Genomic DNA, 16,073 nt, shown 5'->3' with positions numbered 1-16,073 from the left:
GCGTATATGTTTTGTCATTAGTAATAGTCTATATTCGTAAAACATTTTATTTTTGAAAACTGATAAAATTTTCCGTAGCATGCTGCTTTAACCGTTACGGCTTGAATGCCAGCACATGTTTTTCTTTTAATCAAACACCTAAAATTCAAAACCAAAAACATTTGAACTGAGTCCTTTTTTTAAGTGTAATTTTTCGAACTCAGACACAGTTTTTTTTTTTTTTTTTTGCCGAAAGCAGATGAAAGAAAATGAACTCTTACATACGAAGTTGATAATAATTTTAATGTTTTACTTTGTTTTCGAATAGTTAGAGGTATACTAGTTGAAACTCGTAATTTCAATTTGGCGTTGTACTTTTTGACTTATACAAACTGCTATGAGAAAAACCTACATTTCCGCATACAATGAAAAAGATTTTTGCACAAAAAAGGATTTAATTGGGGTCTGAATTCTTAAATCTAATGCTTTTTTTATGCTTACATAATGCTTACATAATGTCTGAACGGAGTTAAATCTTTAAAAAAAAAAGAAAGAAAAAAAAAAGACCATCCTCTTCGATTAATAGTCAACTTATCTGCATAATAACTCTCATTTTATTGTCGCATTTATTTTATTGTATTTCGTGTGTTATCTGTTGTATGTTATGAGTACATGTAATGCGTAATATTAATCTAAATAAACTATAATGGCGGACAGCCCGGGCGGGAGAGAAGTTCAGCTAGTTAACAGCGGAACACTCTACCGAAAAAAAAAAAAAACTTTTTAATTTAACCGAACAACTAAGTTCATTGCTTTTATGCTTTATTTAAAAAAAATTAAAAAAAAACAGGTTAGATTTGCTTTATTTCGCAGAAATAAACGAAAAAATTGGAAAATTGTTTTTGAATTTTGCTGAAAAAAAAAAAAGTATATATATATATATATATACAGTGGCTCCCAAAAGTGTTCGTACACCTACGACTTTCAATAAAATTGGCCATTATCCATTGGTTAGAATTAATATTTCGAAATAGGTATTTTATTATAAGATCTATGATCTATTTTTCAGAAAACTACATGAAAATTTTTAATAAAACATTAAAACATAATTTTTAAATAATCAAAAACCAAAAATTGCCGGAAATTTTATTTCACAAAAGTCTTCGTACACTTTGAAAAAATGTCAAAAAATTGGTAAATAATCTAACTTTTTACAAAGGTATTATTTGGTGGAATATCATGCAGTATCAACAACAGCTTTTAACCCTTTCAATGGCGCGTCATTAATTTTTGAGAAATCTTAAGAAAAAACACCACAAATGGGTTTATTTGATCATCTAGATATAGATTTTTCAGTTAAAAAATTTTTTTTCAGAATTTTTTTTCACTGGGGGTGGTGTCCCCATTTATTCACACCCCCACCTGGGGAAGGACAAAAACATGTTTATGCATGTAAAAATGAATTTGAATCTTTTCGAACAATATGATTGACTACCTCAGGAAAAAAGAAGGAAAATGATTCACTCTTTCAGCGCTAATTAAAAATTTTAAAATCTGAAAAAAATTCCAATTTTTGGGGTAAACGAAAAATTGAAAATTTGATGATTTGAACAAGAAATTGAGCCTACGAAAAAATTTTTTTTTTGTTATTTTGCCATTTAATGTTGTTCATTGAACTTAAAAGAAGAGGACTCAAGCGATTTTGATTCAAAAAATTCGGAAAAAAGAGAGAAAAAAAAATCATAAATTAGCGATTTCACAGCGCAACCACCGCCTCTGAAAGGGTTTAAACGTCTGGGAATAGATTTCATTGTTTTTTCTTTCTTTTTTTGTGCAATTTCTGAGTAAGCGTTCAGTCGCACTTCGAGTTTTACTTTCTAGTTCGTTTTTCATTTCAATGGTGTATTTTCGTAATCTAGCTACCAGATATCTCCAAATATGTTCCATTAAGTTCAAATCTGGCGATTGAGGAGATATTTCTAAACTTAAGGAAAATTTTTGAGGCGCCAAAAGCAAACGTGTGCTTCTTATCGTTATCTTGATAAAAAACAAAGTTGTTTCCGATTACCAAATTTTAGGCTAATAGTTTAAAATTATTTTTTAAAGTATTTAAATGAACAGTATGATTTATTATTGCATCCGAAAATTCCAAATTTCCAAGTCCTGATGCTTGTATGCATCCTCACACAAAAACACCTTCACCGTCCTGATTAACTGATAGAACTAAGTTCTTAAGATTAAATTCCTCATTTTTTTCTTCTCTTGACAATTATACAACAATTTAACCCAAAATATTAAATTAATTTTCATTTATAAGAAAGACGTTGTTTCAAAACGTTTTGAGCTTATTTATCATTGATTATACGACGGAAAGCGTAAGCTTACTGTTTTTCGCAGGAACAAGAAAATTTCTGCGGGAAGAGATCCCCTTTAATTCAGCTAATCAGAGAACTTGGTGAACAATTTTACGTGAAAACTAAACGTAAAATGTTTCATTCAATTCTGCAGAAACTTTTTCAGCACTCAAATATGTTTTTTTCATAATTTTTTTAACTGTAAACCTCCGATCACGCTTTGTTAACTTTGCCAGTTGACCTTTACTTACCTTGTTTTCGATCCGATTCTTGTCTTTAAATCATTTTATCAAGCACTTCACTATGGAATGGTTCAAATTAACTAATTTAGAGACATTTCAAACAAATTTATGGCTACTTTGAGGGAAAAAAATCAAATTTCGAATCATGTTTGTTGTTTTCTGCGCGTACCTGCCATTTAAAAATAATAAACAGAATATTAGGGAATAAATAAACAAAAAATTAAAGGCAAATGACTTTACAGTGTCATTACAATGCAAAAGCAATAAAAAACCACATATGATAATTTTAATCATGAATTTATTCGAAAATATTTCAGTGTACGATGACTTTTGTGGCGTATTTTTTCTCTGTCTCTTCGTTTTTCGACAAATTTTAAAAATAAAATCTTGCAATATTTTGAAAAAAACTGATGGATTTTATTCAGAATGGCATAGGAATGATGTGAAAAAAAATTGGACTTCATATTCGAATTCAGTTTTGCGCTATTTTGGTTTTACTACAAAATTTCAAGGTGTACGAAAAGTTTTGGGAGCCACTGTATATATATATATATATATATATATATATATATATATATATATATATATATATATATATATATATATATATATATATATATATATATATATATATATATATATATATACCGGCCCGAGAAACTTTAAAAGGAGGGGGAATTTCGTCCAGAAATTAGATAGATCTCTCATACCGACAGAAAAATAATAAACAGATATAATATATAAGATAAGATAATAAAAAAAAAGTGTTTTTATTTTTGAAAATTTATACGATTTGTTATCGCAGATTGCTTGAACCGTTATGAATTGGATGGCAGCACGTACTCATCATTTAACCGAACAGTTGAACTAAGTTCGTTTTTTAGGCGTAGCTTTTCGAATGTAGTAAAAAAAATCACTGGCTACTTGTTTTTTGCCGGAAGAAGAAAACAAAAATATTTTACCCATCAAGTTGTTAGCAATTTTAATGTTATACTTCGTACACTAATGAATGTTCAAAGGTTAACTAAATAAAAAGCGCATTTTCAAATTGGGGTAGTAATTTTTTTATTTGTACAAAGGGTCATAAACTGTCATTAGAAGAATGTACATTTCAGTATGATATTTCATCCTGATATTTATATTATCGCTTACATTATGCTTCAGTTTTCTGACCAGAGCCAAAGCTTTTAAAAATAAAATTAAAAAAACTTACGATTAGAATCAATTTAGCTACAGGTTGCATCAAGTTTTCGTAACAGCAAGAAGCGTTCCCATCTCATTCAGTTTATTGCCTCATTTCTGTTATTTATTGTTTTTAAGTGTTCATTTAATGCGTGATAAATTTATAATTTTTCGATGCAGATCGTCCAGGCTGGGACCAAACACCCGTTCTTCTGGTTACCAGTCGAACGCTCTGCCGATCGATATATCTCTGTCGGTCACAGCATAAGTTGAAATTATAAATTCAACCAAAAACCTTAGTCCGGTGCTTTAAAACATGTGATTTTTTTTTTTGACAGAAAAAACAATTTTTAGACCGAGGGTCTATTTTTCGTCATGAGCCTGTCCGATTAGCCTTAAATGAAGAGTAAATTCAAGCAAACGATCAAGAAAAGAGGAAGATTTCTCGTAGCGACAAAAAACAGGCTACAGAAATAATATATAAGAATAAACTAAAATCTTCGTCATGCGCTTCTTGTAATAAAATTTAGTTAAAGCTAGATCGAGGTGGTTGACCAACATTTTAAAAATGTCTCACAAAGCCAAATGTTTTTATTTTTTAATTTTTAACTGCCTAAAATTTAACCAAAAATAATTTTATTGAAGAAATAAAACTTGTCGTGACCGATAAGTTTTGATAAAAAAAATCCGCAACATAAAGTTTCTCATCTCATAAAACTTGTTTCACATTTTAATTTTTCAGATTTTCACAGTACTTTTCTTCGTTTAAAATGTTGCTTTAAGTCCTATTTGTATTATACATCAAACTTTCTTCCCTTTTTCCTTCGCTGATTTAACTTTTACTGTAAAGTAAACTGGAAAAATTAAGTATTTTTTTTCTAACAAGAACTTTTTGATTTCAAGATGTTAATTCTGTCAAGAACATAACTCAAAACTTTTTTTTAACTTATGCATGCCGCTCATATTTTTCTTAACTAAAAAAAATCGCTAAACGGGTTGTTGCCATGATTGACGTCAAAATTCACAAAATTTAAAATCGCTAAAGAAAAAGACAAACAAAAGTTTTATCAAGACGTGTCACTTCGGAAGTCAACAGACCATGCTATTTCCATTAGTTTCTCACAACTTAAGAAAGGCGCCGTTTTATCTTGGTGTAAAAATCGAATGCTCACTTTGTCGATGAGCTTCCCCCCTTCCAATGGCAGTTAGACTTGCGTTCATAGAATCGTGATTCTTCTCTTGAGTAACTCCTGACACATTTCCTAATATCTCAGCGCCGCTACATAAAGAAATTCTTCTTTAGTTAATGGCATCCTTTTAGACGGTGTAATTGTTCAAGGAGAGAATAAAGGCTTTGTGTTATTTCTGTAACGTTGAGGGGAAACATTCTATGCTTTAATTTATTTATATTAATTTAATGCATTTATTAGATGAATTACTTTTATACCTCTACTAAAATAAGGATTTAAATTTATTGTTATATTGCTTTTATCATTTAAAGAAAGATCTATTTTGTGCTGAAGCATGGTACTCATTTTAAAATGCTAATTTACTAAATTAATTACGTTAAAAGATTTTTTCAGACTTGTTAACTAATGACAAAATGCGACGTTTCATTTTATACTAAACAAGAAGAATATTTTACTGAATTAATTTGGAGTCTATTAGTTGAAGCTAAGTTTCGCATCAAATAAGTTGAAAAATTGGTTTTATTTTTCAAGTTTATATTCTACAGCTAATTAAGCATATTGAGATAATTAGAGATAAAATTGTAAGGATGCTTTTAGTTTACTTCGTTAATTCCTTTAAATGTAAATGCAATAAATAATTCTTTGTTATTTTACTTTTCCAAGTAATATTTTAGTGGAACAAAATAATAGTTTTAATCCTTTTCAGTGAATTGGAAGGGAACATACTGGTATAAATAAAATATAGGTACTTTGAATATATGTTTAGACAAACGCAAGTTGTTTTCCTGATTAATAAAGCTCTACATTGAAAAGCGAAGGTGTAAAAATAGGAAACCTGTTAGCACCGGTTTAAAATTTACTGTACAAAGCATCCATAAAATACCTCCAGTTTCATAGCAAGCAGTTTTTATTAACAGTCATAAAAATTTAGTTAATGTTATTTACAGGAACATAAAAGTTAATTTATAATGAATTTTACTATTTAGTAGATTTCAATGTGTGCCAAGTTTGGGTCACAGCGTAATCCAAACTGTATTTAACCTCTCATCTTGTCCAGACCAATATGTTTGGTGTGGGTTTCGCCGCTCAAATTATTATCTTAGTATTCAAAAGAAAACAAACTGAAACTGGTGTGCATAAATTTTGAAGAGCTACTGAGTTCTTCAAAATTGACTGACTTCACAAAATTCATACCTTTATATGAATTTTATAAGCCCCTGAGTCTTTTAAACGATGTATGATGATGAATTGATACATGAGTTTAGTGAGAGTTCTGAGCATTTAGCTGGATTTTTTGAAGTACTAAGCATGTTGTGAATGGAGTAACATTCCGGTTAAAAATTTAATCTATGCAGTACTTACTACTATCTATTGGTAGACTCTATTGTATCACAAATCAGATTTTCGGGAATCTATTTTATTTCTCGCAACGTTGATTACAGCTGACAAATGATGTTTGTTCTCTAAACAAAAACTTGACAAAAAAAAGAGTAATGTAAAAAAGCTTTTTTTTTTTTTTTTTTTTTGATAATTTCCAAATACATATAAATACATTAGCAAATATTTGGAAAAAGTGTACCATGGTATTTCCTGTTGATTAAAACTGAAGAGTGCAGCATGCAAAAATGAAGGGTTTTTTTTTTTCAATTTACAGTTATAAAAAATCATATTAAGTAAATTACTCATTGCATCCATATTTCTATCGTAGAATTTAAAACATGGAAAGGACATTATGCGTTTAACATCTGCAACAATTTTTCTTACTTGTTTGATAGTATAATTTAAAATGATGAAATCGATAGATGTTTTGTGTATGATTGGTGTGCTATGTATCAAGCACATATTTAATACTTTAAACAAATAAACTTACGTTTGGCTTTCCACTTGGCTTTGTTTCTTTCGTAAGTATTAAAAATTATCGCATGCATTTACAATTTTATAAATTAAATTAAGTTTCTGTGATTGAACTTTTTCCCCTTAGTACATTATTGTATTGTTTAGTTTTGCTTCTTTTTCCTGAAAATACTTCATGTTTTCATTTTTTTATTGCGACAGAAAACTCCGAGTAGGGTGAATTCCCTGAATGCCGATTACTCTATGTTAGATCATTGAAAATTTGGGAATTAAAGTTAACAGATTTCTTTACCTGTAGTCTTTTAATGAATCTTGTTGTTTCACTAACATAAATGAAGCGCGCATCGTTCCCGAAAAAGTAACGAACTGATGTGTGCACCGCATGGCTTCCTTTTAACGCCAGTTTAATGATAATAGTACTATAGAGCAAGAAAATAAACACTTCAAATGTTTTCAGCACTAGTTTGTTCGAACCGATGCAAAAAAGCATTTTACAGAGGTTTATTTTCCCAATATCGGAAATTTAAATGTGATTCAATTTATAACTGTCTAAGTATCATCAATAGCGTCAAGATGAAACCAAATTCGAAAAAAAAAAATGACAAATTTGTTGCCAATTTGGCGATATCGCCAAGTTTTAAGTCAAAACGGTGACCAAAAGCTTGGCGATATGTTGCCATGTACGCCAAATTATAACTCACTTAAATCTACACTGAAATTAACATTGGTTTCCCCCATAAAGGTGAAAAAAACTCTCTTTTGAACATCCGAATGCAACCAAAAGGAGAGGTGCACAATTAGATTTACATACAAAATTTCAACTTTCTACGGCATTCCCTTTTTTAACTATACGAGATACGTACACACATACGCACATACAGACGTGACCGGGAAACGCATGGTAATTTACTCGAGGATTGACAAAATGGATATTTCGGGTGTCTATGCATTCTTAGGTTCATATGCACGTGCTGTCCAGGGGAAAAAACAACTCAACATTTATTCGGGTGTGAGCCAAAAGGAAATTTATTCCGATATTTAAGCAAAAATATTTTCATGAAAAAAATACTTGATTTCCTATGTAAAATGAAGTAAAAATTGGTTTGGAATTAATTAGTTTCTGGCTATAATTAAAGAGAAAAATCTTTCATGTGCATATAGATAACGACATACATTTTATATTAATAATAATCAGACTACTCCAAGTTAAAAATGCATTGTTAAAATGTCCGTCAAGGATTTTTCAAACTTAAAATAAGACATAATAGTCATCTTTTTAGAATTTGAAAAAATTAAGTTATGATAAAATCTTCATGTATTTTAACATAACGTTTGATCAACAAAATTTGAATACCAAAATCATCTTGCAATGTTACTGAGGTTGTTTGTAATGGGTTATGGCGATACCGCGATTGCTATTGAAGACTTAATGACGTATTACAATGCATTGAGGTATAATCACTGAGGCACGCATAGAGACTGTGCTCTTGTGTTATATCTTCGAATCAGAATACGGGGATTCAGATACGTTCATACAGAGAACTTTGACATGTTAAGTAAGCCGGGACTGTTCAAAAACCATAAGTTTGGTACAAACATTCGGCAATTAGTTGAGATTTATACTTCGACAGGATTTTGCGTTTAAAATAACGTAATTCATCATCGCATCGTTTTATCATTTGATATAGTATCCAGTTTAATCTTCAGTATTACCGTGGAAAAGTAGAAGTGCAGAGTCTGCAGAAATTAGTTTTTGAGACATTTGATGAAACACGTTTTGGATTCCTCACTAACTATAGTGTAATGTTAAGATATGACTTTTTTGTGTTTTAATTTCAAAAATGAAAAATAACCAAGCTTGAACGATAAAAATATCAAAAACACAGAAATATGGAAATTGAAAAACCTGCATATTATGTTCCGTGCTTTACACAACAGTATAGTAATTTTACAGAAAAATTGAATGCAGTAAACTCCTGATTATACGCAGAATAGGGTGGCACGGTAACCGCGGATAAGATAAAACCGCGGATAATCCGAATAATAGGTAAAAAACGATACTTAGTGTATGCAATAGATAAAAATATTAAGGACTCGCACATTCATTTAAATTATAACTAAATACTTTGCTTCGTTGCATCTATTAACATTGAATATAAAGAATATATGTAAAATCTAAAAGCGAACAACAGCACAATCATAAGTTAAAAAAAAAGGACCCGCGGATAATTCGACCGCCGATTAATCGGGAGTTTACTGTATGAGTTACTGCAAATAACCGAAAAATACGCACTAAAAATGCTATTATATACATTTTTGCTTGTAAAGAGTAGTACTAAAGCAGATCAAAATTAGTTAAAAAAATATGTGTATCATTTGATGATTTCCCGTTTTCTTTAGTTTTGTACGCATACAAATCACTTTTATTAAACTAGTATTACAAATAAAGTTTCTTTATACAGGTGAAAATATATATTTTTTTATTATTTACCAATACTTTAAGTTTTACACTTAAGTATTTGTAGTTTTATTGGCTGAAGTCTATCACTGTCTTATGATTTCTTCAATAATAAATTATACTTAAAAAATCTGATTTTAAAAGTATTAACCCATGTTTAAACTAACAAATAAAAGTCAAACAAAAAAGTTTTTAGTGATTGTCAATATAATTTTTATCCATGTGACCTTAAGAGTTAAAAAATATTACTACAGGCAGAAAAAAAAGGACAAAACAAAAGTTACTAAACCTGAAATTTTCGGATAGAAAAAAAAAATGTACTATTTAAAAAATAGACAATATGTGCCAGTACAATGTTTTAAAGATCTGACATACATAACAAATATTAGATGCCAGTCTGTATGAAGAAGGATACCTATTGCTTCATGCTTTGCAATTTAACAATCTAATGGTTAATCTACACTAATCATTTGAAAAGTGATTGCTGTTGAATAAGCTCCAAAACTCGCAGTATCGTCAATCAAGCATTCATTTTCAAAATAAGTGTTCAGTAACAAATTGTAAGTTACGACCCATATGCCAGGACTACGGCAGAACAACAGGAAATATACTGACAGCCCGGTTATGACATCCAAGGACTGCAATTTCGAGTAATGTTACTCATACGTTCTTATACGTTATGTACTCATAAGTCTGGAATATTCAATAACTGAGCTGAGGGCAGATGTATCCTTGTTGAAATCGAGAGTACCAACAAATTGGCTGCTAAAATAACTTACTTTACGGTAACGTACTGCTACTATCTTCGGCTTCAATTCACGAACTGAATTGCAGTATTGCTGCAGACTCTTGATGTTGTGCTAAATTTGCATTAGCTGCCAGTTTGTTTGCACTCTCATCTTCAATGATCTGACGTATGTCTCCAGTTCGGTATTCCAGATCGATGGGTCCGTAACAAGAAAAAAAACTGCAGTCTCTCGATGTCGTAACTGGACCGTCGTTATAAGGAATTTCCGTTTAAAGTGTTTTTCACACTATTTCAAGTGTGAATCACTTCATATTAGAACGCAGAGCTTTATACTAGCTATCTGGAGGTGCTACAAGTTCATAAGAGCTGCCAATGTTTTGATAGCATATGAGTCAGTTGGAAACCACCTTAACGCTCACTTTTCACACACGCACAAGAATATGGATGAAAAGACGATATCATGGAATAGCCGAAGATTTTTCTGGAATACCTAAGTTTTGATACCGCTAACATGATCTTATGTGCCACCGGTTGTTGCTACATGGTGAGTATCGCGAATTTCTTGACAAGGATTTCCATAATGCAGTGTAGTGAGTGTTAACGCCTTTTTTATAGTGAATAAAGTTTTTTTTTTATTTGTGATTTTCCAGTATTTCTGAAAGCAAGTTAAAACAAAATCAACTGGTACATATAAGACTTGAATATCAATATTAGGCGTAATATATACCAAACGACCTGAAGTTTAAATTTTGTTGTCCGCTTTTGCTGACAATGTTCTGTCGATAACATATCTTTTCATTTTTAAAGATGGCATGTCAGTTATTGTGGCAGATCAGGTATTCTGATATCATCGTTGTTACCCTGTGCTTTTAAATGTCCTGCTAAGGTTACCTCTGATACTTCTAAGTCAGCAAATCAGCAAATATTTTAATACCCATACAACACTTCTTCCAAAAAAGAAGTTAAATAGGGACTAGGTTGGATTTACTTCTAAAACAAACTACGCCACTTTATTTAAAAAAAAAGATGGATTAAATGATCAATTCGGAGATAGTGTAAAATATAAAGAATGATAACATTTTTTTTAAATTTTTATTCGTCTATTTCATGTTACCTTCTATTTGCCACTTTTTATTAAATAATTTGTTCTCTACAGCAAAACAAATAAAGATTTTCTTGCAGGTAGCAAGTTTATTACAGGTGGCCGTATTATGCGTTCATAGTGGCTTGGTATTTTTTTTTTCTAAAAAACCTGTTATTTACAGAAAAGTAATTGGTATATTCTCTCATCCGTATTTCAAAACAAAATGTTATTAATGCTGTAGATTAAATTTAGTTTACTCAGAGAAAGATGATCTAAAAACTGAACTGAGGGTTCAGAAATTGGGTGTTAAAGTCTTAATTATCAATTCCGATAAATAAATGCTACGTTGGCCGTTATCCATTAACAGACCTACGGAAACCATTACCGCCAGGAGGAGTTTATAATGGGTAGTTAAGAAGTCATGCTTAATTACAGTACATGAAGCGATATTATGTGATAAGGACAAAGTGATTAGGAATGATGCTATTTGTTTCTAGGTTTGCTAAAAGGGTTTTAGAATGCTGCTTCGAGGAATGTATCTTTCTCTGATTATACAATAAACGCTCAGTTAGCTTAAGAAAACTTTTGAAGAATGCATAAAATTGAAAAAAAAATAGGGTAAATTCCATCACAAAAGAAGAATATGATGTTAAATTTGTCAAAAATTTAGTATCCTATGTTTTGCTTTTATCTTATGTAGTTTAAAATTTTTTATTGGAAAGTGTTATGTTTGAAATGATACATTCATAGCAGATATTACTTAAAAATTTGCTATTTTTACAACATATTTTAAATAGCAAAATAGTTAGGCCAGTGCTCTCTAAACTTTTTATACCTGCGCCACCTCCTCAAATTTTTGTAGTAATTGATTTCATAAATATTATTCTGGTGTTACAATGTATTTAATGAGAAAAAATCAACTAAATATTTTTTTCAAAAAACTGTTTTTGTGTTACAGGGTGGTCCAAAACATGGCAGAAAATAAGGAGTCATTGCGGAAAGAATACAACTTTCCAGAATATGAAACCTGCTGGATTGAACAAGGATATGAATGGCATTTAATATGCAAGACGCTCGAAATATCTACCGTCCCTGATTATAGTGTGACAATGCCGGTCACAAAACTGTTTGCTCAAGCAATACTGGTGCCATTGGGACACGGAAAATACTCATCTGAATGCCGTCTCACTACGATATCCACAAAAGGTCACGGTGCAACGTGCGATATCGTCAAAAATAATCCTAAGCCATTACTGATCTTCCATCTTGTTGTCTACTAGAAAAAGTCTTTGCTCGATTCTTAAATTATACCAAAAAGCATCCAAGTTCCATCTTGTGTCTTTACTAAATATTCTTGACATACATTTGTCCCTATAAAACAGCCTTTTCTTCCCTCAGTTTAAATGTAGAGTTTTGGACTGGTTTTAGATTTGATTGACAAACTTTTTGGCAATTTATAGCAAGAATATTTACAACTAGATTATATTTTTATTGTAGTTGTAGGAGGTGTAAAAATATTTAATTTCAAAGTCCGGCTGTTTTTTGAAAAAGTGACCATTTCCCCCGCTTTTTTTCTTTTTTCTAGTGATTGCGATGAAATTACATATCACTTTTCGTTTTAGCTTGGACTCTGGATCAACATTCGTGAACTTTGAAATTAACTATCTCCGCGCCTATACAAGGTACAATAAAAGTACATTTTTAAGAGCAAATTTATACTCTTTAATTCCTCTTAAATTGTTTTATTCGAAAATAAATAGTTTTTGCGATATAAAACGAAAACTGAAAAAAAAGCACCTAGAATCCAAGTTGGCATGGTGAGTTTTCTTACGTACGGACACAGTTTGACAAGCAACAAGATTAAAACATATTCATCTAGCCCTTAATTTGTATAGAAATTGTATTTTATTCAAAAAACAGACGGAGGTGGAAATTTGCAGAGGGATTTCGTACTTAAAGGGCTGATACGTTTAGTACTTTTTTTTGACAAACTATGATTTTAATCTTTCAAACGAATGGAGCAATTTCTACCGAACTTGATCCAAACTCCAATATGATTCATTGTGATACCATATGAAAGATAGTGGAGTGTACAAGTTTTTAGTAAATTTGACCGGTTGTAACTGAAACGATTGTTTATGAAAACGGAGTTTATAGATTTTGCAGCCAATTCAACTTTGAGTACTTCGAATGTTTCAAAGCTTGTAGCTCGATGAAAAATGTAACTATATAATGATAGCTTTCATCTACAATAATTAAAAAATAATTGATTTAACTAGCCTTGTTACTAAAGCATCTAATTGAAATTGACGGTATGAAACATTATTTTTTAAAATGTTATCGTAGAGAGGAATGTAAAATCTGCGAAAATGTTTGGAATTTGAATTAGAGAAAAATTAAAGCTTATAATTTAAACCGTCAAAATATAGCTACAACTTTACTTTTTTTGCGGCAAAGATATAAATTATCAGCTGAAGAGTTGCGCCAAAAATGTGTTTGGGCTTACGGCCATGGCATTGCAAATTGTGACTAAATGTCATCAAATACCGAAAATCTCGTGAAACTGGATAGAAAAATTATCACTGTATGGAAAAACATTTTGAAATGAAAATGTAGTTCGATACCCATCAAGAACTGATGATTACCGAACTCCTAATCGAGGAAGTGGTTGCTTGGGAACAACTTACTGTGTCATTTGCATTGGTTTCCAACCGTTTAGTAATGCTTCTTGATCTCTCTTCTATTTCTGCAACAGAAAATCCACCAGAATATGCGTCAGAATATCCACAAGACTATTTGTTTCCAAAGAACAAAAATAAAAAGTTGTTCTTTGGAACCAAAATTAATCATTTAATAAGCTTAAAAGCAATTTATAAGTTACTGCACATGCTTCTTTTACCTTTAGATAGTGTCTGCAACGTCCTCCATAGTTTATTGGAGTAGTAAATTCTAATAAGTAACTTTGAGTAAAAGTGGCCGAAAAATAATTTATGACCATGTATGTGTATAGCTAAAATGCCTACTTTGATAGACTAGTTACGGCATATTAGATGAATAGGATCGTAAATATCTTAATTAATGTTAAAATTATACTACTCTTATGAAAAAAAAAGCTAAAGAATAAGTACGGAACAATAAAACTGTTATTTGATTTTGAAAAAGAAAACAGAGAAAGAAAGCCTTCTAAATCGCAAATGCAGAGGAAACTCACTATTTTTCACTAAGTTAACCGCCCTATGGCCAGTGCTAAGCCAAAAATACACCGCCAGATCAGCCATTCCATCCGAGGACTGCAGTTTTGGGCTTATTAGCACTGAACAGCCTGGATTAGGAAATGACTGAATTGGAGGTGAAAAACCTCATAAAGAAGCCAAGAGTGACAAACAAAATGGTAGCTAATATAGAATTATCACTTACCAGACGAGTGGTATAAGCATGAAACTGCAGTACTCGGCTGGAATTGACTGAACTGACGGTGTAATTCATGTAATTGAGATGTAGTTTTTGGTAACGGAAGGACATGAAATTGTAACCTCAGAAATGGACGCTATTTCTGAAAAGTCTTTTTGTCTGAAAAGCACATTATATTATCACACTGTGTAGCTAAAAGCTTATGTCTAGAATTATGACATTATGAAATGCAATGTACAGATCACAAATAAGTATCAGTTCGTTTTCGATCTTTATGAACAAGTTTTGAGAAAAACAATTTTCTTTGTAAAGCGATATGACAATACGCAACAATTGGCGCCGGATTGCCAGACTTGGCGCTCTCTCCGTTTAATGAAAATACGAGGAGAAAAAAATCAGTCTGTTCTTTAAAGATTTCGTGTCCCATATTCCGTAGGAAAGCTAAAAATTCACACAGCGCAGCATCTCGAGCTGACAACACTAGGACTAAACATGGCGGAGATCAGCGCGCCGTTGTCCAATCTCTCCGTATATAGGATCTCTACTCATTAACAGTTATTATATCTATATAAGAGTATTAAAAGTCAGAAGTATTACTCCATAAACAAAATTAAAATCCAAGAATAAACATAATAAACTTTGGTAAAAACATTTTTCATTCCGATATCGTTAAATACAAACTGCAAAACTAGAGCCTCAATTTAGAGGGAATCATAGATTGGAAATAAAATGTCTTCAGAAAAAAACATCATATACGTTGAAAGCGCATTATAAATAAAATCATAACATTATACTTGTTAGAGAATTCTCAGAAGAAACCAACATTTGCAATAGCATTCGAAATCTGTTCTTGGAAAAGAGCCTAGAAATCGGAATCGTAAGATGTAGTTATATATATATATATATATATATATATATATATATATATATATATATATATATATATATTTATATATATATATATATATATATATATATATATATATATATATATATATATATATATATATATATATATATATATATATATATATATATATCATTTCATGGACTTATATGTATACTTACTACTTATTATATGGAGGGAAAAAATATTTCTCTATCTGCATGCATAGAAATACTTATTCTCCATCATGAAAATAATTTTTCAACAACTTTATCGTCAAGTTTAATACGAGAGCTATTGTAAATGTATAAAAAGGAGTTGCACACATCATTATTTTTTTCTGAATGCAAATACTTTTATATTCATTGAAGAATATACAGTGGACATATGATTTTTCAACAGTCTTGTTTCAGTTATTGTGCGTGTGGATCAGCATATGACGATATAAGAGCAGTATATGTATGTTTTATATTGTAGTTTAATTATGCATGTTTCAGCTGTTGGACCGCGTAAACTTTTATGCACAAAAAAAAAAAAAAAAAAAATATGTGGATATAAAAGAAAAATATTTTTCATGCTATACATAAATTCAGTAACTTCAAAAGTACAAATAATGAAATTTCACGAATAACAGCATTTAGTTTTTGCTATTTTCCCCTATTTTACTCATCAAGTTGATTTTCTT

This window comes from Uloborus diversus, chromosome 2, assembly GCF_026930045.1.
Source record: "Uloborus diversus isolate 005 chromosome 2, Udiv.v.3.1, whole genome shotgun sequence".
Lineage (NCBI taxonomy): Eukaryota > Metazoa > Arthropoda > Arachnida > Araneae > Uloboridae > Uloborus > Uloborus diversus.
The sequence above is the reverse complement of the archived record's forward strand: the minus strand, read 5'-3'. Positions refer to the sequence as shown.